The sequence below is a fragment of the Mus caroli genome, unplaced genomic scaffold (genome assembly GCF_978045245.1).
Source record: "Mus caroli unplaced genomic scaffold, Mus_caroli_1 scaffold_11, whole genome shotgun sequence".
NCBI lineage: Eukaryota > Metazoa > Chordata > Mammalia > Rodentia > Muridae > Mus > Mus caroli.
Genome location: NW_028227266.1, coordinates 88702646 through 88724233, shown reverse-complemented (window position 1 = coordinate 88724233; position 21588 = coordinate 88702646).

The following is a 21588-nucleotide window of genomic DNA, read 5'->3' as shown; positions in this document are numbered from 1 at the left end:
GTATGGTTTTGTTCAATTCCATCATCTGTTTGGATGTGTTTTCCTGTTTTTCTGTAAGGACATCTACCTGTTTGATTATGTTATCCTGTTTTTCTTTAAGGATTTGTAACTCTTTAGCAGTGTTCTCCTGTAATTCTTTAAGGGATTTTTGTGCTTCCTCTTGAATGTCTTCTACCTGTTTAGCAGTGTTCCTTTGTATTTCTTTAAGTGTGTTATTAAAGTCCTTCTTGAAGTCCTCTACCATCATCATGAGGTATGCTTTTAGATCCGTGTCTAGCTTTTCCGGTGTGTTGGGGTGCCCTGGACTGGGCGAAGTGGGAGTGCTGGGTTCTGATGATGGTGAGTGGTCTTGGTTTCTGTTAGTAAGATTATTACGTTTACCTTTTGCCATCTGGTAATCTGTGGGGTTAGTTGTTGTCGTTGTCACTGTTTAAAGATTGGAGCAGAAGCTGTGTTCCACTCACCAGCAGTCTCAAAATCCTGTGGCGGGGGTCGTGGGTAGCTGGCGGTACCCCGGTGCTGGTCCAGCTGGAAGAGGCCTGTGGTCCTACTCAGGCCGGTTTTCTGCTTCCCTAACTAATGCAGTCTCAGGTCCCGCGTGCAATTGAATTGGAGCAGAAGCTGTGTTCCACTCTCCAGAAGTCTTAAGATCCTGTGGCGGGTGTTGTGGGTAGCTGGCGAGTGTCAGCCGACCCTGCGCCCTGGCTACCCCGGTGCTTTTCTGACCGGAAGAGGCTTGTGGCCCTACGTAGGCCGGATTTCTCTCTCCCCAACCAGAGCAGTCTCAGGTCCCGCATGATTGGACTGGAGCAGAAGCTGTGTTCCACTCACCAGCAGTCTCAAAATCCTGTGGCGGGGGTCGTGGGTAGCTGGCGGGTGCCAGCCGACCCTGTGCTCCAGCTACCCTGGTGCTGATCCGGCCGGATGAGGCCTGTGGCCCTACTCAGGCCGGTTTCTGCTTCCCTAACTAATGCAGTCTCAGGTCCCGCGTGCAATTGGATTGGAGCAGAAGCTGTGTTCCACTCTCCAGAAGTCTCAAGATCCTGTGGTGGGTGTTGTGGGTAGCTGGCGAGTGTCAGCCGACCCTGCGCCCTGGCTACCCGGTGCTTTTCTGACCGGAAGAGCTGGCATTCTGTTCTTGTGGGTGTCTTCTTTTAGGTTTGTTGAGGGATTACCTTCTTGTTGTTTCTAGGGCGTGGTTCCTGTCCTTGTATTGGTTTTTTTCTGTTATTATCCTTTGAAGGGCTGGATTCGTGGAGAGATAATGTGTGAATTTGGTTTTGTCGTGGAATACTTTGGTTTCTCCATCTATGTTAATTGAGAGTTTGGCTGGGTATAGTAGCCTGGGCTGGAGTTTGTGTTCTTTTAGTGTCTGTATAACATTCGTCCAGGATCTTCTGGCTTCCATAGTCTCTGGTGAGAAATCTGGTGTAATTCTGATAGGCTTGCCTTTATATGTTACTTGGCCTTTTTCTCTTACTGCTTTTAGTATTCTGTCTTTATTTAGTGCATTTGTTGTTCTGATTATTATGTGTCGGGAGGTATTTCTTTTCTGGTCCAGTCTATTTGGAGTTCTGTAGGCTTCTTGTATGTTCATGGGCATCTCTTTCTTTAGATTTGGGAAGTTTTCTTCTATAATTTTGTTGAAGATGTTTGCTGGTCCTTTGAGTTGAAAATCTTCATTCTCATCCACTCCTATTATCTGTAGGTTTGGTCTTCTCGTTGTGTCCTGTATTTCTTGGATGTTTTGAGTTAGGATCTTTTTGCATTTTACATTTTCCTTGATTGTTGTGCCGATGTTCTCTATGGAATCTTCTGCACCTGAGATTCTCTCTTCCATCTCTTGTATTCTGTTGCTGATGCTCGTATCTATGGTTCCAGATTTCTTTCCTAGGGTTTCTATCTCCAGTGTTGCCTCATTTTGGGTTTTCTTTATTGTGTCTACTTCCCTTTTTAGGTCTAGTATGGTTTTGTTCAATTCCATCATCTGTTTGGATGTGTTTTCCTGTTTTTCTGTAAGGACTTCTACTCGTTTGATTATGTTATCCTGTTTTTCTTTAAGGATTTGTAACTCTTTAGCAGTGTTCTCCTGTAATTCTTTAAGGGATTTTTGTGCTTCCTCTTGAATGTCTTCTACCTGTTTAGCAGTGTTCCTTTGTATTTCTTTAAGTGTGTTATTAAAGTCCTTCTTGAAGTCCTCTACCATCATCATGAGGTATGCTTTTAGATCCGTGTCTAGCTTTTCCGGTGTGTTGGGGTGCCCTGGACTGGGCGAAGTGGGAGTGCTGGGTTCTGATGATGGTGAGTGGTCTTGGTTTCTGTTAGTAAGATTATTACGTTTACCTTTTGCCATCTGGTAATCTGTGGGGTTAGTTGTTGTCGTTGTCACTGTTTAAAGATTGGAGCAGAAGCTGTGTTCCACTCACCAGCAGTCTCAAAATCCTGTGGCGGGGGTCGTGGGTAGCTGGCGGTACCCCGGTGCTGGTCCAGCTGGAAGTGGCCTGTGGTCCTACTCAGGCCGTTTTTCTGCTTCCCTAACTAATGCAGTCTCAGGTCCTGCGCGCAATTGGATTGGAGCAGAAGCTGTGTTCCACTCACCAGAAGTCTTAAGATCCTGTGGCGGGGGTCGTGGGTAGCTGGCGGGTGTCAGCAGACCCTGCGCTCTAGCTACCCCGGTGCTTTTCTGACCGGTAGAGGCTTGTGGCCCTACTGAGGCCGGATTTCTGCCTCCCCAACCAAAGCAGTCTCAGGTCCCGTGTGATTGGACTGGAGCAGAAGCTGTGTTCCACTCACCAGCAGTCTCAAAATCCTGTGGCGGGTGTCAGCCGACCCTGCGCTCTAGCTACCCTGGTGCTGGTCCGGCCGGAATTCTCGGTACTGAATTTAAAAGGAATATGGAAACAACCAGTGTGGGAGTGGGGAAGCTGGTCTATCTAGTTAAGTCCGGTCACTCAGCTCGATAGCATTTCAGCATATTCTGACTTAAAAAAATGTGGTGTGGGATGCCCTGGAGTTTGGCTGGCAACCTCCAGGGTGAGGACTTTAAAACACTTCCCAGTTTTGGGGTTGGGGAGATGATGGTGTGTGCTGGGTGAGCACTAGGACCCGAGTCTTATCTCCCAGCACTCAGTGGAACCAGGTGGGCTATATGCTCATGGAATCTTAGCACTGAGGTCCTAGAGACATCAAGATCCCTGGAGCTTTCCAGCTAGCCAGCTAGACAAATGGACAAGCCCCAGGTTCATTGAGAGAAACAGAAAATAGGAAGTGGACATGACCAGATGTCTCAGAGTGAGGGTACAAAATCTCAGGTTCATACTCATTCCATACAGAAAGCTCCAGGCAACAGACAAGATCTATGATACAACCTAAACATACCAACTGCACTGTCTCCTAAGCCTGCAGACCTTTTGGATGATGACCAATAGGGGAGTTGGTGGCTGCTACTGGGTTTCTGTGAATAAAAGCTGAAGAGAAGTAGAGGCTAGCAAAGATCCCACCATGCATAGGGTAGGCCCCCATAACACAGAATGATTTGGCTCACAGTGTTGGGAGTGCCAGAATGGAGAAACCTGTCCTGTGTGTGCAAGTGGTAAGTAAGGGTGGAGACATATGAGACCATTTGGGAAGATCAGCAAGATAATGAGATTGAAGAAGTTGGGTCTAGTTCTCCTACAAGTCACTGGTGGAGAGACAGCCTGTGGGGAATATGAATATGGAGCTCGGGCAAAAAAAGTGAGCAGAGATATGCCACCAGTCACATGTCCTGCTCATGAACCCCACTCCTGAATCCAGACCCTCCAATGGCCCCTGTGGAGGGAGCTGTGTAAGAGTTGGGGATGAGGGTACATCCCCAGGGAGCAGCCACACTCCAGGGACAAGTGAAAATAGTGGAGGCGACATGGTTGGATGAGTCAAGCTGTCTCCTTATGGCCCCTGCTTTTGTAGTGTCTGCAGTGCCCCATCCACTCTGTATTGTCAGGCACTGAAGACATAAGTGAATGTATTTGCTATCCAGTATCCCTGATTTTACCCTCCAGTCTGATGGTCCCAGTGGCTCAAGTTGTTTGAAAGTGACTCTTTCCAGACTCCTCACACTCTGGAAGATCCTCATCTGGTCATGGTGTTGCGCTCATACAAAAGGGAGGATAAGAGGGAAGCCATCTTTTCATTCCCAGGTGCCCCTCTATCCTGCATGCTCAGAGGGTGTTCACTGTTCACACCCGAGTGCTCGTTCACTAGAATGTTTTGTGAAGGAACAGGAAACCAATGCCATTAGCTTCAAGAACTCTCCAGGGGGCCGGGCGTGGTGGCGCACGCCTTTAATCCCAGCACTCGGGAGGCAGAGGCAGGCGGATTTCTGAGTTCGAGGCCAGCCTGGTCTACAGAGGGAGTTCCAGGACAGCCAGGGCTATACAGAGAAACCCTGTCTCGAAAAACCAAAAAAAAAAAAAAAAAAAAAAAAAAAAAAAAAAAAAAAAAAAGAACTCTCCAGGGACTGGGTAAAATAGTGTCCTCCAAAAACTTATGTCTACCTGGAACATGACCAGCCTGGGGAAAATCCTTTCTGCCAGTGAGTTCTTTGATCTTAAGTTACCATTCTGGACTTAAGGTGGAGGCTAAGCACAATGATATCTGTGTAAGAGAGGAGAGGGCAGGAGAAGACAGATGCAGAGGAGATCTACATGAAGACAGAAACAGAGATGAGTTAGGATGCCACACACCAGGGAGCCCATGGAGGCTTCAGAGCAAGAGAGGAAGAAGGAAGGGTAGGAGGGAGAGAGGGACAGAGGGAAGAAGGAAGGGAGGGAGGGGAGGAGGGAGGAAGAAAGGAAAAGAAAGAAAGGAAGAAAAGTGAAAGAAGGAAAAGGAAGGAAGCAGGAAAAAAGAAATAAAGGAAAGAAGAAAGGGGAAGGAAGAAGAAACAGGAAGGAAGGATGGAGGGAGCGAGGAAAAGGAAAAGAGAGAGGAAGAAGAAAGAAGGGAAGGAAGAAGAAAGTAGAGAGAGATGGAGGGAGGGCAGGGAACAATTTAAAAAAGGAAGGGAGGAAGGAAGGCACTACTAAGAAAGGCAGAATGGGAGAGAATGAAGAAGGATTTGTCATTAGTTCTTGCAGAGGGAGCGTACCCCCCCACCCCCAACTTGGTTTCAGACTTTTGTCCTCTAGAAACATGAGGGAGAATCAGTTTCTAGTGTATTGAGTCACCCAGTGCGTGGGGCTTTGTTCCGGTAGCCCAAGGACACAGGCAGACTCTTCTGTTTAAATGCCAAGTGGATGCACCCTGACACAAATATTGAACTCCAGCCTTGCTTGTCAAGTTCCCTGAGATTTATTGTTTGGGCGGCTAAGGAAGATTGGAAATAGGAGGCCTCCAATGTCTCTCTCTTAAAGTCCGCCTCTCATCCGTTGGTGATTCACCTTACGGTGAAGCAGGAGCTGAGGGTTTGATGAACTAGATGGATACAAAGTAGCCTCCAGGAACTATGGAAACAGTTGCAGTATGCCACAGCTTCTGATTCTAGATAGCAACAGTGTATACCTGTATAACTATTAGTATATATTAGATACCCTGTGCTTTTTAAAAATTTTGCTAGCAACCCTGTTTTATTGATGAAGAACCAGACACAGAGGTTTATTTATTTATTTATCTATCTATTTGTAAGCCATACAGCTTATGGATGTAAGACTCAGACATCTTCCTAATCATTCAGGAATCAGGTATCAAGGCTGTTTTCCCCCCATTAATCAAGATAACATAATCACTGGAAGGACACACTCAAGGGATGTTGTGGCTGCTTTTGAGAGTGCCGATGTTTCTCTTGGACACCTGAGTAGACACATTCTGGGATGCCTTAAAGATGAAACTGTTTCAGGGATCCCACAGGCCACCCTTAAATTCTCTTTACATAAGAGAAGAGAATCATTAGCTCCGGTTACTGACTGCAGAAGCTTTGCATGTCTCCTGACTCTGGGCCTGGCACATCTTTCCCACTCTCTCGGAAGAACACTGGGGGATTCAGACCATAGAAAGCCAAGTGCAATCTGATCCAGCACCCCTGGAACACCCAGTGCTACCTGAGAGCTTGTGAGATAGCAGACCCATTTGTGGTTCCTATTTTCTGAGCCAGATTTTGTTTTAAGAGGCTGCCCAGTGGACTGTGTGCACACTGTAGAGGGAAAAGGGGGTGGGAGAGGGCAACATCCAAAGAAGGGCTCAACTGTAGGGAAATTCTGTGCTGTCCTTATCAGATGAGCTGGGATCACAGAAACCACCACTGCTCCGCCTGGGTTTTCATACGTGGGAACATATGTCAGACAGCCTCATTCAAGGCTATCCCAGACCCCACCAGTCCTGGGATCTGCCACAGCCAATTTCCCGGCTCTGACCCCAAACTTGGAAATGCCCTTGAAAGCTGCAGTGACTCTCAATAACAATTAAGATGCGGAGGGCCAATTACTCTTTTCTCAGTCCTCTTCAAGGGGGCGGGAGGGTGTTAGGTGTTGGAAGCTTCCAGATTGCCGAGGTCCATGGATAGCTGAGCCTGTGCAAGGCATAAGGCATCAGATAAACAATAGAGCTTTCAGAAGGCCCCACACTGGCTTATCTCTCAAGCCGAGCACACAGGAGAGAAAGGGTTGGCTAGCTTGGAGATGCCTAAGGCAGGCAGTGCTGTGTTAATCGGCTGCTCTGACTCAAGTCCTCCGGACATCCTGTTTGTGTGGGATGGCCAATGTCAACGCAGACAATTTTGGATCAATAGCCATTTAATACCCAGTGTTCATAGCGGTTCTGATAGAGGAGGGGCTTCCAGCTTGGATGAGAGTTACAGACGAGGGTATTTTTCATACACCAACAATAATGCAGCGTTCAGTCCTGTGGTCTGAAAACCCCAGAGGGAAGAAAGGCACGTGGGTGGCGCCGGCGTTTCATGCCATAGAACGGGCGCAGATCACCTCTGACACATCTCCCAAGGCAGGTTGTCCAAAGACCACTTACTGATCGGACAACGCAGGAGGCACGCTGGGCCTGCCTGTCCTTGGCTGGGAGGATGACTCACACAGAGCCTTGTTAACCTGTTTACAATGAGTCATCTAAGCCCCCACAGGCCCAGCTCCCTCAGCTGTAAAATAGGAGTACTAATAACTGCCAAGTCACCTCATAGAGGATGTAAGTTCTAAATCAAAATGCGCCAGAGGTGGCAATCATGTACCGTGGGCTCTAAAGTACTCCTTGAAGGTGTAACAAGGCAGGGATGCAGGAAGCCCAGCTTCTGCTTCCTGTCTGCCGAATCGGTCTTCTCCTGGGGCCTGCGCACAATGCCTAAAAGATGGCTGTAGTTCAACTCTGTTCATGTATAAAATGCTACTATCCCGCGTTCTTCAAATCTGTCTCTTCAGACAGCTGAATAGAGTTTTAAAAAGGTCTTTATCGACAGAGACCCCCCAGGAAGGTGTAGGGAGTAGAAAAAGCAGTGAGATTAACTGTTAAGACGGATGTTGGTTGTGGATCCAGTTCTGCCCTCCTCCGCTGAGAACACTGGCTCTTGTCACCAGCCTTCCGGTTTCTCCAGCCTCCTGCCTCCTTAGCTGTATGAGGCTTGTTGCTGGCTATATATCATTGAAGAAGTGATTGCTGTTTCTTTGTCAGTGCTGTTTCTGTTACCTACTCTCCCCCCCCCCAATCGGCTCCTTATTTTAAGAAACTCATAGGAAACTAAGGGACTATTGGTGCATAATCCCTCCCAAGGCTCATTTGCTACTGAAATTTAAAAACTTGCCCAAAAGTAAGACATTTTGCTTGCAGTTGACTGAGACCTTTGTGTCTTTTCATGCTCTGTCATCCCCTCCAGTCACTCTGTGTCGGTGACACTGGAGGGGTCACCAGACACAGCCATAGTGTGGTGTTATAAGTGGCCTGCAGTTCAAGGACATGGCACCAGGTGAGCTATCACAAAGAGCTTTGAGAAAATTCCTGAAAGCACAGTCTACTCGGAGATAGTTTACAGTCAACTCTGTATAGAATGCCAGAGAACTTCACCCATCACCTGAAATTCTCCCAACTCAGTTTCATCTTGGCTTGGATTGAAAAGACACAATTTAAGCCTGGTGGCACAAGCTTGGCACATTTTAAAGACTCTTAAGTACTTTTAAGACTTAGAAGAAAATTTCAAATACTGACACAAGATACAAAAAGTTCACTTCAAAAAGTTAATAAAGCTCAAATATGCTACTTTAATCGAATCTTATTAAAATTGGTAAGATTTTGGAATGGATATATAAAACAATTCTTGACTTGGGTATATCCTTTTGATGTCTTTCAATTTATTAAAGAAACAAAAGTGTATTCAATTAAGAATCAACGATAAGAAAAATCTGTGGAGATAAACAAAGTTAACATTATTCTGCTGCGGAAGAGTGAGGGATGAGGCTGGAGAGATGGCTTAATCGTTAGTGTTTACTATGCAAGCGTGGGGATCTGAGTTCAAATCCCAAGTACCCACCTCTAACCAGCTGGCTGCAGTGGTGTTCTCCTGTGATTCCAGGGCTGGGGAAGCAGAGACGTGTGGATTCCAGGGGCTTGTTTTAGGCAGTTTTACACTGGTTCCATGACAGAGTTTTTTTTAATACTCAGAAGAGAGCAATGAAGGAGCCCATTGAGTTCTGGCTTCCAGATGCATGTGCACACATATGTGCCATGTGTCTGTGCATGTAGAAGAGAGGGAGGAGGGGGAGGGGGACGGGGTGGGAGAGAGAGAGAGAGAGTAATTTAAAAAGGGTGAATTACAATATATTCAATTCATTAAGAGGAGGAGAGACATTTTGAATAAAGGCAATGAATCCATTTATGGATGGCTTGGCGGGTAAGTTAGTGAAGAGAAATCAATCAAAAGAACATCTTTGAAAGACATTTAATTTTTTTTCCTATTTGGAATAAGTACTGACACTGACAAAGATAACTCGAAAGCTATAATAGGATGTTAGTGCTGAACTGTTATCAACACGCTGGCTGACAAGTGCTCTCAAGTTCAAAAGAACTGATGAAGATACATCTTTGTAAAAGAGAACCTGAATTGCATTGAAATCCTATAGTTTATATATATATATATATATATATATATATATATATATATGGATCATTAGTAGACATTTACCCCAATTGGTAACTATATAAATGGAACATAAAATGTCCTCCCAGAGGCCCAGGGGATTGGACACCTGATCCAGGGCTTCTGGCACTCCTGGTGGCGTTTGTAGAAGCTTTGGGGATGTGTATGGCTTCCCTTGTATGGGTCACTGAGGTGAGCTTTTGACTAGTATGGTCAACTTTAGTTTTGGTCTAACTTTCTGCCTCCTGATCCATCAGATGCTGGAAGCTGCTGCTTCACCATCAGATCCTAATGCCTTCTCTATGTTGATGGTTGTGCCTCTGTAACTGGTAACTGGGAGCCCAACTGGACCTTTCTTCCCTTACACTGCTTTCTGCAACGTATTTTGTCACAGCAATGGGACAGTAATGGATATAATAACCATATTAAATATTAATATTCATTTAACTGAAATTACCAACTCTATTTTTCTCTGATGTACTAAGCTGGAGGAAAGATTGACTTCTTTTTACATTTTTCTGACAAGGAAAAAAATGACATTACATAGTTCTTGTCTTATGCAGAGACTATTCAGTGATTAAATGAACATGAATGTCAGAAAAAAATGTTAGCGTCAAGTCAGGCACATTGGTGCAAAAACAATGTTCTTTTCCCAACTTTTGTTAAGTTGCTAATACTTTCAAGTTTTACAGAAATTATATTATGTGATTTTCCCCCTCATTTAAAAGCAGTCTTGGATTTTGTACTTGATTTTGGTTTTCTAACCTTTTGTTCAAACAGGCTCCCACCCCTTGAAAGTGAGCATGTATACAGATACACAGACACACATAGAGATATACACACAGACACACACACTTACACATGCAAACACACACAGACACACAGATACACATATAGATATACACACAGACACACACACTTATACATACAAACACACAGAAACACACACATACATACAGATACACATACAGATACACAGACGCACAGACATACAGATATATGGACACAGACAAACAGATACACACGGAGACAGACACACATGCAGACACATAGACACACACATACACAGAAATAGACAGACACACACACATAGACACATACACACACCCTTATAAGCTTCAGGTCCCATGAAAAGTGGAAGAGCCCTAGGATACCCTTTCTGATTCCAGACTAACCCATCTTCTATGGCATGCCTTCCTATTGTACAGTAGGGGACAGTGCTGTCTGTTCTGGGAGTGTCATCAGTGCCCCCTGACTTGGTGGTATGGCGATTGGTTTCAGACTCCGTTGAAGGAAAAAACTACATGTTTTTGGTTTCTGTGGCTGTGTCCAGACACTTAATGTGAGAGTCTGAATTTGAGGGAGGCTGGAATAAACAAAGGGTCACTGCCCTGTGGAGCCCAGAGCACCTGCATGGTGAGTACGTGCCCGGGCACTCTTGCCTGTTCTTCATGCGTTCTAGAAGAGATTGCTTCACTCAGGGATCCAAATATCGAATGTAGATGAAACCACACACCTTCTCAGGAAGCTCCTTGTCACCTTGCGGTGAGGGCACAAATCCTGGGCAGCCTCTGCCCTATGCAGTCACCAGGCTGGCCCCGGTTGTCTCTGGGAGGCTGACTCATGCCAAGGAAACAGATCTGGGAATGTCTACAGAGTTCCTGGTGGTAAGGATGATGAACTGGGCATAAGTGGAGAGCCGGGACATGTGCAAACGGTGAGGCAGTCACCGAGCCGCTGGAAGAGTCTGGGGTGTCTGCTCTGCAGCTACCCACCAGTTCCTGCTTTTTATGTGAGGGTTCCCTAGAGAAACTGGGGAACGAAGTAATTTTATCTCTGAAAACATCTCTCTTAAACACCATGAACCTCATTGTACCCGACAAATGCAAGCTAGGGGAGAAAGGGTTCACAGGTCATCACAGCAGGGTAACTACAACAGCAGCAGCTTGTCCCCTTACATCCCTAAACAGAAACAGACAAAACAATAATTATGTGTAAGACAGTGCTTAGCCCTCTCCCTACCCATTCATTCCTGGACCTACCCCATAAATGGTGCCTCCTGCTTTCTACATGAGTTGGTCTTCCCAACTCAATTCACCCAATTACGAAACTCCTTCATAGCCCCAGGCCAACCTAATCTAAATAATTCCTCATTAAAACCTCCTTCCCAGCTCATTCTAGGTTGTCGAAGTCGACATCACAGTCATTTTCTTTACTTGTAAACAGTGATGGATAATTGGGACAAGCAGAGTAAATAGCAGCGTTACTCTGAGTGACAATCCCTGATGATTGTCTTGGCCTTGTGACAGTACTGTCTGAAGTGAACGACTTGGTTCACTGAAGTGGTGACTTGGTTTTAACCCTTGTTGCCTGCAGAATTTTTCACGGAGGCTTCTCTAGATGTTGGAAGCTGCAGACATTTCTGGCTTAGAGTTGGGGGAGCTTCTGGATGGTGGGCCTCCTCTGAGACTACCTAGACTAGCAATTTCCACATCCCAGCCAGAATCCTTGGATCAAGAAGCTCATTCTGTCTAAGGCTCGTGGTGGGTATAAGGCTCAGAGGCTCACAGGTGCTCCCTCTTGTGGGGCGGTCTGCAAGTAGCATTCCTCATCCGGGTGTTGGAGGAATATCCGTAAAACGTATTCCTTGGTGGAAGCCATGACTCAATTTAATGGGAGTGAAGATCACAAAGAAAATTCCCAGAATGACTTAAGAACCCTTTGCTTTCTCCAGGCCTCAGTTTCCCTATCTGTATTTTGAGACCGCAGTCTTCCACGCTCTCAACATCCCAAGCACGTACTATATTAAAGCATGATGCGGGCGCCCCCTTGTGGTCAGAAACGGCCTTGGCTGTTGGAGGAGTTGATGGCGTATGTAGGTTTACGCAAATGGAGGCCCAACACAGGCCTTCCTGTTTTCTGCTCGATTTAGTGCTCTGTCTCAAGGTTAGTCTTTTCTCTTGATTGATCCTCATATTCTCACACCGAGTGGAACATCAGGAGGCCCAAAGAGACATGATGGGCAATGTTCCCTTGGCGATGTCATTAACTGCGTGTGATTTTCGCCAGGGCCTTTTGCCAGAAGCAGGCTTACATAACTGCAGTGAAGGGGGATGGGCACTGTCAGCCTTCAACCTGGCATCTAGGAGGTCTGTGAAATCCCCTGAGCTCTAGGGAGCATTTGTACAGACCAGCAGTTGTAGGAGACAAAGGTCCAGTGTTTTGTCTGCGTTTCTTGAGGTGGCTTTGCCGCTTTGAGTGCATTAGTGACGAAGCTTCAGGGGAGAGGCCTTAGAACGCTCACATCGGGCTCCATTTTTGATCACCAATACTGAGTAGACGTGCTTTAAAAGCCAGAGAAAAATGAAAACAAACAAACAAACAAACAAACAAAAAAACCAAGTCCCCTAGATCAGAACTGACAACCAGGGCAGATGGTCTCAGCTCTGTATACCTCCGCCTGCTGGTTTTCCTGTCCTGTAGTCCCAACGTGATCCCTGGGAACTCCAAAGACAGGAACTGACAAAAAGCAGTCCTGACGGGGCTCTGTTAAGCTACAAGGATGGATGATGGGCTGGCTTCAGTTTCTAGTCAGTTTCACACTGCCACGGGATCGGTGACCGGTTCTGTCTCCTTTTTGCAAATCATGAGTAGAGGTGGAAGAGGGAGACTAAGTCACCAGGGCTAGTTCACTTGATTCTCACAATAGCTCTGGGAAGTAGGCCTGTTATCACCATGTACTTACAGAAACTGAGTCTTGGAACTGGAGAGTGACTTGTCACATACCAGAAAAGGTGTTGATGGTGGGGCTGTGTGTGTGTCCATGTGTGTATATATGTATATATATTTGTGTGTGTGTGTGTATATTTGCTTATGTGTGTGCATATATGTGGGTGTATGTATTTATGTGTGTGCATTTATGTACTGGGTATATATGTATATGTGTATATATTTATATATGTACGTATGAATGTATGTGTATATCTGTGTGTGGCGTATTTTCCTCTAAGTTTTACTATGTAGTTTTAAAAAAAACTTAGCATATGTTACTTAGGCATGATAATGGGTTTTATTATGACAGTCTCTTATATATATAGCATGTATTTTATTCCTAGTCACCTCCATTACCCTTTCCTGTCACTTTGCATCTCCTGCTGAGCCTTCCCCTCACCCCAGCTAGGCCCCACAATGTCATGCTCATGTCTTCTTTACAAAGATGAACCACTGAGTTTTGTTAGGGTTGCTTACAGAGACATGGCTGCAAAGGTGTTATGACAAGAGAGCACGCACCTTCACTGAAGACAATGTCTAGTCCTCTCCCAGGCACCACGGAATCGCTGGGCTTTTAATTGTGATTTGCAGCTGGCCCATGTGGCACTCACAGGATGGAGGAGGGGCACTCAGCACCTCAGGAGACATCATGCCCAATGGTTGGAGCCACTGGTGTGTCCACTAGGGCATTCTGAGCACGTTCCCAAGGTGTCTGACCGAGGTCCTTGTCCCAGCTTCTGGACTGAATTTCTGGCTGTATAGCAGTTTCGGACAACCCATAGCTCTCCTCTTCAGTTTCTCATTTCCTGGTGACAGGATCTTATCTTGACACTCCCTGGCCCACACCCTGCTTTGATCTGTCACTGGGCTTGGCAAGTCTCATGCAGAAATCCACATGTCCTCTCTGTTCCTTACAAGGCCTGGAGACTGGCAGTTCTCTTGCCCCCCCCCTCCCTGCATAATAACACAGGACCACACCCACAGAACAGTTTATCAACACTGGGGCACCAGTGACTTCCCACCACTTACCTGATCCCCATCCCAAGTGTTCTATATGAGGGTGTCCTGGACACTTGAGAAATTACCAAGCATTCAAATGTCATGCTTATCTTTGTCCTTGGGGTCTGAGAGGGCCAGAATCCCATGGACATCTTATATTCCTGGTCCCCCACTCCCACTCCTCTCTTTCTCTACCACACCAACAAACACTATGGCTGAGTTCTGTGTTACTCTCTTTTCCCTAACCACCGTGGCCATCAAGTCTGCCTCTGTCCACACTGGACTGTTTGAGGCTGGTCCTCACTTGCCCGTGACATGGTCATCATCTCCTTCACTGTGTTACTGAAGTCCAAATGTCCGGAATCTAGGTGTGGAGTGCATAGCATGCTCACTGTTCTGTGAATTCTCACTGTCATGGCCACTGCAAATCTCTACGCCTATTAAATAAGCGAATGCAAGGGTGGATTGACAAGACGCTCCCCGATGCTCTCAAGCTGTGTACTGCCATACTGAATACAGCTGCACTTGCTCCTTGGATATTATCACATGCAGAATTTCACCTCCATTTCCATTAAATACAACTCATTCATGCCCGTAAGCGCTTTATAGATAGGAGCCTTCTTAACCCTCCCATCGATTTAGTGAGGGAGAGAACCAGGAATGATTGACAGATGCTCAAAGCTCAAGCAACTTCTAGAGACAACCTTCCTAACGCCGTGGCCATTTAATAACAGTTCCTCATGTTGTGGTGACCCCCCCCCCACCATAAAATTATTTTTTGTTGCTACTTCATAACTGTAATTTTGCTACTGTTATTAATCAGAATATAAAGATCTGATATACAGGTGGTCTTGGTTGACCTCTGTAAAAGGGTCTTTCAATTCCCCAAAGGTCATTACCCACAGGTTGAGAACCACTGCATTAAGGGGTGAAGCCGGGACACCATCCCAGGCAGGGTTAACTCAGAGCTGAAGCACAGAGCACAGTGTTCTGTGCTATGCCCAGCCACAGGGTATTTGCAGATGAGAGGCACCTGACTCCCAGTGCCTCATCCAAAGTACAATAGAGTCCAATTAGGGCACTCACCTCCCCCACTACCCCCCAGGTATCAAACGTCTTTAATCAATAGGCTTCAGCTAGAGTTGAAAAGTTGGCTTCAGATCACCCTGGATGTATAATTACGTATTGTAGCGACACATCCGTATGGCTGTCACACCACATCCCATCATTAAGCCAAGATGAAAAGTACCCCCAGCGAATTCCAGACTCATCTTCTGAGCCTGTTTTATCAAGGAAAGAAGCTGGGTCATTAATGACCTCTCTCCAGTGACATCCCTTTCTCTCTAGGAAATTTCCTTTGGCTTCCCCTCAGTTCTGTCCCTTGTGTCTCATGATTAATGACCCACTAGCTGTCAGTTTTAGAACCTTGGTCCCTACTTGTTCCAACCCCATTACCTTAGGCAGGTCTGCTGAGCCCAGCAGATGTAGAGCAAGAGAGAGAAAGTGGAAGATGTTTTTGAAGTATTTTTACATTCACGATTTCCTTGGGGAGAGCACCTGCTTTGGAACCACAAAGAGAGGCACCACAAGGAGTGGGAGACAGGACAGGTAGACCAGCTGGCTATATTTGAATGCGGCATTCCCAATGCAAATACGCTATGACTGCTAGAGCCTGTGGAGTGGGACTAAGGTCTCCAGATGTTTTGAGAGTCAGGGTTTGTACAGCGATTGCCAGAGGCCATAATAGGTGTTGAAGATGAATTTTTTGAACATTAAATGCACAGCCAGCCTGTGATTGTACCTCAGGGCTTGTTGAGTGCTATGAAGCCTGGATCTCTTGGTCTTGCTTTTGAATTGTTTAGAATCTAATCCCACCTATCTACACATGACTTTTGAGGGAGAAGAACATTTGGGATGAGGGATTCCAGCATACTTGTTAGAACTCCTTCTGATGTAAAGCCTCATTATGCTTTTTCCCCTGGCCCCACTGTGGACTTTTGAGTTCTGCTGAGATCATTAAAGACAGGTGTTTCCTTTGTTGGTCTGTCTCTGCTGGTATATTTCTCTTTATCCCTCTTTCTCATCAATTTTCTACAAATTTAATGACTTTTTAAAAAAAAATTCTGGAACGCCTCCACCCAATTCTGAGCATTATTTGTTCTGAGCATAGAAGGGCCTCACAGCAGACACATCAGGTTGACTACCATAGTCTCTAGCATAGCATTCAATTTCACCTTTGCAGTAAGAGCTATAGAGATGATGTCTATATCAATGGAGGGGCAGACTTTAACTTGGCTTTGTTCTTGGAATTAACGGGAATGGTCAGGTGGCAACGTCTAATACTGACTGGCAGGCAGTGGCTGCCGGTGATAAGCCCAAGGCTTTGCACAGCTCTGAAGGGAAAAGCTACCAGAATTGCCCAGTTGGTGCCCACCACTGGCCTAGGTGAAGCAGGTAGGCAGTAGCAGTGTGCTTGGTATTTGCAGAGCTGCTGAGCAACCCTGTGTTGGGGAGATTAACTGAATTATGAAAAACAGGCTGTGGCGCTGTGGAATGGACATGGCCAGAGATAGAGGCAGCAGTGACAGAGCGTGAGAGGAAGACATCGTGACTCCCTGTGGTTATTCTTGACCTGGTTAATGCATATAGAAAGCCTCATTGGAGTTATATTCATCCAGCCCCCTACCCGACCTTCTGAAGCCCAGCTTGATACTGCAGACTTATCATTGGTCTGTTTCCTAGAGAATCCCAATGCTGGCGAGAAGCGCTGCAGACCTTCTTTGGAACCTCAGGTAGGCCCTTGTCTGGGCTTAGTTTTGCTACCTAGTTTCTGGCCACAGTCCTGCTCAGAGGAGGAGCAGCCCAGGAGATTTTGTCATGCAGAGACAGCCTAGCAATGTTAGCAACACGTTCTTGCTCATGGCTGCTAGGGGGAACTTGCCTTTGTTTCCTGATTTGCCATCAGGAAATAGAATCCTCCCAGAACTTTGCTGGACTTTAGCTCTTTGCCTGGATTTTATGAACTAGAAGATCCTACTTCATCCCACCTAGTCCCCAAGCCACCCCTGAGCCACCATGCACCTCTCTAGACTCTGTCATCACTGTTGATACTGTAGTACTCCCTTCATGGAATGAAGAAGATGGCTGCCAAGGAACGCTGTGCAGTCCTCTGATCAGCCGCAGGCTGCTTTGACATGATGATCTCAGTGGTCAGCTCTCTGTCTTGGCCCCAGCAAGGATTGAGTCATCTCAATCCTTATCTTTTCTGATGAGATGCCTGCCACCTTTATCACATCACCGGGGACACAACAAGTCACGTTCCTTTGTAGGAACTTGTAGGGCTTTGAGCCCTTTACAATCTCCCAGATTTCACAAGCTCCCTTTAGACATTCGCTTTTTCTGTTTTGATGCTTATTGGAACTGCGCCACAGCCTCTGCATGTGTTGTTTCCTGCTGGCCTCTCTCTCTCTCTCTCTCTCTCTCTCTCTCTCTCTCTCTCTCTCTGCCTCTGCAGCCACTGATTTGTGCTGTGTCACAGTTGCTGCGAACGCACAGGCCTAGGAGTAGGGGGAGAAGAGAAGAGTCACAGCTAATCGCTTCTTCATCAGAACAGAACCGATTTCACACAACATGTTCCCACCCAGCTTCAGTCTGCCTTGTGCCCCAGAGCACATGACTTCTACCATGGTAGGTATTAGGAACCTCTCCGAGTCCTTGGAATCTTGGCTGTGTGCAGGACACCCGGCCCCAGGCAGGCATGGAAGCTGCAACAATCATCCATCATTCCATTTAACAATAATCTCATCCACAATCTCAGCTTCGGTCCTGGCTGAAGTGGAGAAATGTCATTAGCATGCGAGAGTGTCTCCAATATGATTAGGATCTCGGCTCTGAGTGTTCCCGAGAGAGGCAGAGCCCTGAACATTCCAGACCGAGCTTCTTATGCTAGGCATTCTGGCCTGTTTACAGAAGAGCCTCTGACACCTCTCAGGCCTGCAAACAAACACACACGTATGCTCACACATATAATGGTGTACACACACACACACACACACACACACACACACACACACACACACACAGCTCTCTTGAATCAGCAGCTATATGTAAGACCAGGATAGTTTAACCCAACATAAAACACAGGTATGTTTATTACTGTGTGGAGAGAGAGCCAAGTCTGAAGAGCAGATATTAACTCAGCCTTGGCTCACATGTTCTGTTACCTCTGTCAGCACTGAAACACATAGCTTCTCCTGTTAAAGCGGCAGTATTTGAACTAAGGGCTGCACAACGCAGTCACCTGGGAAACCCTTAAAATGACCCCAAGCTTGAACAACACGCAGAGTCAAAGTCTGACTTTCTCAAAGGATTAGCTTGGGGACAGATATTTTGAATGTGCAATGTGAGTTAAAACTATGGGTCTGAATGCCACCATCTTGATGATAGGTGGTATTAAGGAAGGTGAGTTATTCTAAATAACTAATTATTCCCAGACTAGAATACTGTGACCATCCCAGTGGCATCTCACACAAACAGTTGCTTTTGATCATCCTACCTACCTACTAACAGCAGACAGTGAGTGTCTAATGGTAGCTTTGACTGTCTTTATTGAATACTGAGCTTTTTCCCCATGAGAAGGGAAAGAAACATCTGGAAGGTCACACCATGTTTCTCTGCAGTTGAGGCTAGAAGTTGTCCCACAGTCTGTTGGCTAGAGCTGTTCAATGTGCCCCACTCAGAAACAAGGAAGCCAGGGGAGGAGAAGCGGCCTCCGATGGCAGCTTGAACACACTGCCCTTCCTGCGACTTTCACATGTTGCCCCTAGTGGTGGCTTGGTTCTCACTAAACTTAAGTAAGGATCAAATCATGAATTTTTATCAGAAAGAAAGAGAAAAGTCAGGCCTAACACAGTGACCAAGTTTGTCTCCAGAACGTTAAAATGGCTGCCTGCCAGTTTAGTATTTTTCTGGATTCACAACCCCAATCAAATGCTGTCAGAAAACAGATCTTTTATCCTGGCTGTTTGTAGCTGCAATCGGCCATTTTAGGACTTCCCAGTGCTCTGGAGTGTTGTTTTAAGATTTTCAGCTTTGGGGCTAGAGGGAATGCTTGCTGATCAACCATGAATTTAGATCCCATCACCTGTGCAAGAAACCAGATGTCCCTAAAACCCCTATAACTCCTTCTCCGAGAATCCTGTGCCCCTTTCTGCCTCTCCGAGAATGGTTTGCACCTCCATGTGTGCATACGCTGACACATAAAAGAATAAACCACATACATAAAATAAACGACTTTACTGAGTGTGTCCCACACCCAGAGCCAAGCCCGATGTCCCCATCTCCTGCTCCTGGAGGACATGTTTGGAGATAAATATTTTGAAGAACCTCCTAGGTGACTTTTAATGTGCACCGTGAGTTGGAACTATGAGTTTCAATGCCATCATCTGGGCGATGGGTAGTGTTCGGGTTGGTGGGTTATTCTACGTACCTTGTTATTCTGATGACGAAGAGGATTACTCACACTCCGTGAGTGGGTGCCTGCGGAAGCCAGAAGAGGATGTTAGATTCCCCTGGGGCTGGAGTTATAGGTGATTGTGAGCCCCTGAGGTGCATGCTAAGAACTGAATTCATGCTCTGTTTGAAAGTGCTCTTAGCTGCTGAGTATCTCTTTAGCCCAAAATGACTCTTGAAACAAAGCAAAACAATAACAACAACAAAAACCCAACCAACCAACCAACCAACCAATCAAACAAATAACAAAACAAAAACCCCTAAAACTGTAGCTTTCCCAATCATGGCCGGGTTTTATAGGGCCTCTCCCCCCACCCCCCCGATGATTTCTTTATTTGTTCATATCTATAGTTTCAAAATTTTAAAATAAAAACCGAATGTTATACATTTATTTATTTCCATGTATTATTGCTCCAGAAAAATGTTTAAATAAAAAATGAGTATTATAAACTGTAGGTATGATTTCTAAGGAGATTAGATATCACAATATTATGTCTTTCCTCAAGAAAATATTTTACATTTATAATCATTAAAGTTTCTTTTATGTTTCTCTTTAAAAGTGAGCATTTTAATATAATTTCAAATATATATGTACGAATGGATCTATGGATATATTATATATTCATAAGACACAAACATACTAAATGCAAGGAAAGAATGCTATTGATATTTATGTAAGCATTTTATAGCAGTCACTTTACTAAATTCTGATGGAGTTCTTCCAGGTAGGAAGTTATCCTTCCTGATGAGTGTAATTTTGCTTTGTCCTCCCTTAGAAATGTGTGTTATTTGTTTCCTTACCTTGCCCCAGAACAACATTTAATCTCAGTGAGAAGAGGTATCCTTGACAGTTCCCACTTAGAGGCAACAGCTGCAACGTTTACATGGTGAGTGTAGTAATGCCTTCACATTAAGAGCGTGGTCTTCTAGTGACAGCTCACAGAGTATATTCTTCAGTGACTCGCCAAACTGGATTTTATAAAACTACCTGCTGACTTCTGTTGGTGATTCTTCTGTATCTTTTTTTGTCCTGTTGATGTGATTTTATAATTTCTTCCATCATTATATTAGATCCTCAAGAAATAAAAAACAGAACTCTTCAGGTGCCTAATATCTTTTAAAGATGAACTCTTAGTCAACTGCTTGGCCCTTATCTAAAAATTTCAGAGGCAGGAAGAATGAGACTTGAGGCTCTCGAGCTATAGAGTGAGACCTTGTAACAAATAATAAACAGACTTTTTTGATATTTCAAATTATTGGGTTTATTTTGAGATTAACATATAATTAACACACATTTGAACCCATGAAAGAGAAATAGATTATGTGTTTGAAACAAAAGTAGCTTTGCCTCTCTGGTGCTTTCGAAAAGACAAACAGACGATGCACATGCAGCATTTATGCAGGCACACATTTTATTAAAACCTGGGATAGCCAAAATAATTCCGAACCATAAATGAACTTCTGGGGGAATCACCATCCCTGATCTTAAGCGGTACTACAGGCAATAGTGATAATAACAGCATGGTATTGGTACAAAGACAGATAGGCAGATCAATGGAATAGAATTGAAGACCCAGAAATAAACCCACACATCTACAGACACTTGATCTTTGACAAAGAAGTCAAAACCATACAGTGGCGGGGGTGGGGGGGTGAGAGGGGAGGAGAAAGCATCTTCAGTAAATGGGGTTGGTCTAACTGGCAGTCTGTATGTAGAAGAATGCAAGTTGCACCTTGCACATATTTATCACCTTGCACAAAGCTCAAGTCCAAGTAGATTAAGGACCTCAACAGACTTCTTAATGGTCTTTCCAAATTTACTTCTGCTTTACTGGATGCGGGGTGTCTGTTCAGACACAACCATCTCCTCCTTCATATGCAAGTTATATACGTTACCGAATGGATCCCCTTAAGTAATCCTCAGGGCTGGGGTGTCCAGGCTTGTTCCTTTTGTTTTAGTGAAATCACTGCTCTCAAACATGACCTAGAATGGACAATGAATTTTATGACCACCCTTTTCTTAGATGAACTGTCCCTATTGTACCCACACATACCTTCTGTGCAAGGGCACTAGAATGCTTATTATACCAGCGAGCTGGCATCCAGTAGGTGTTCTACACACTAGCCAGGGTTATTTGTCATATGAAAGGTATGGGTTTAAAAATTCTTATGTAATGGTGGCTCACAACCACCTGTAA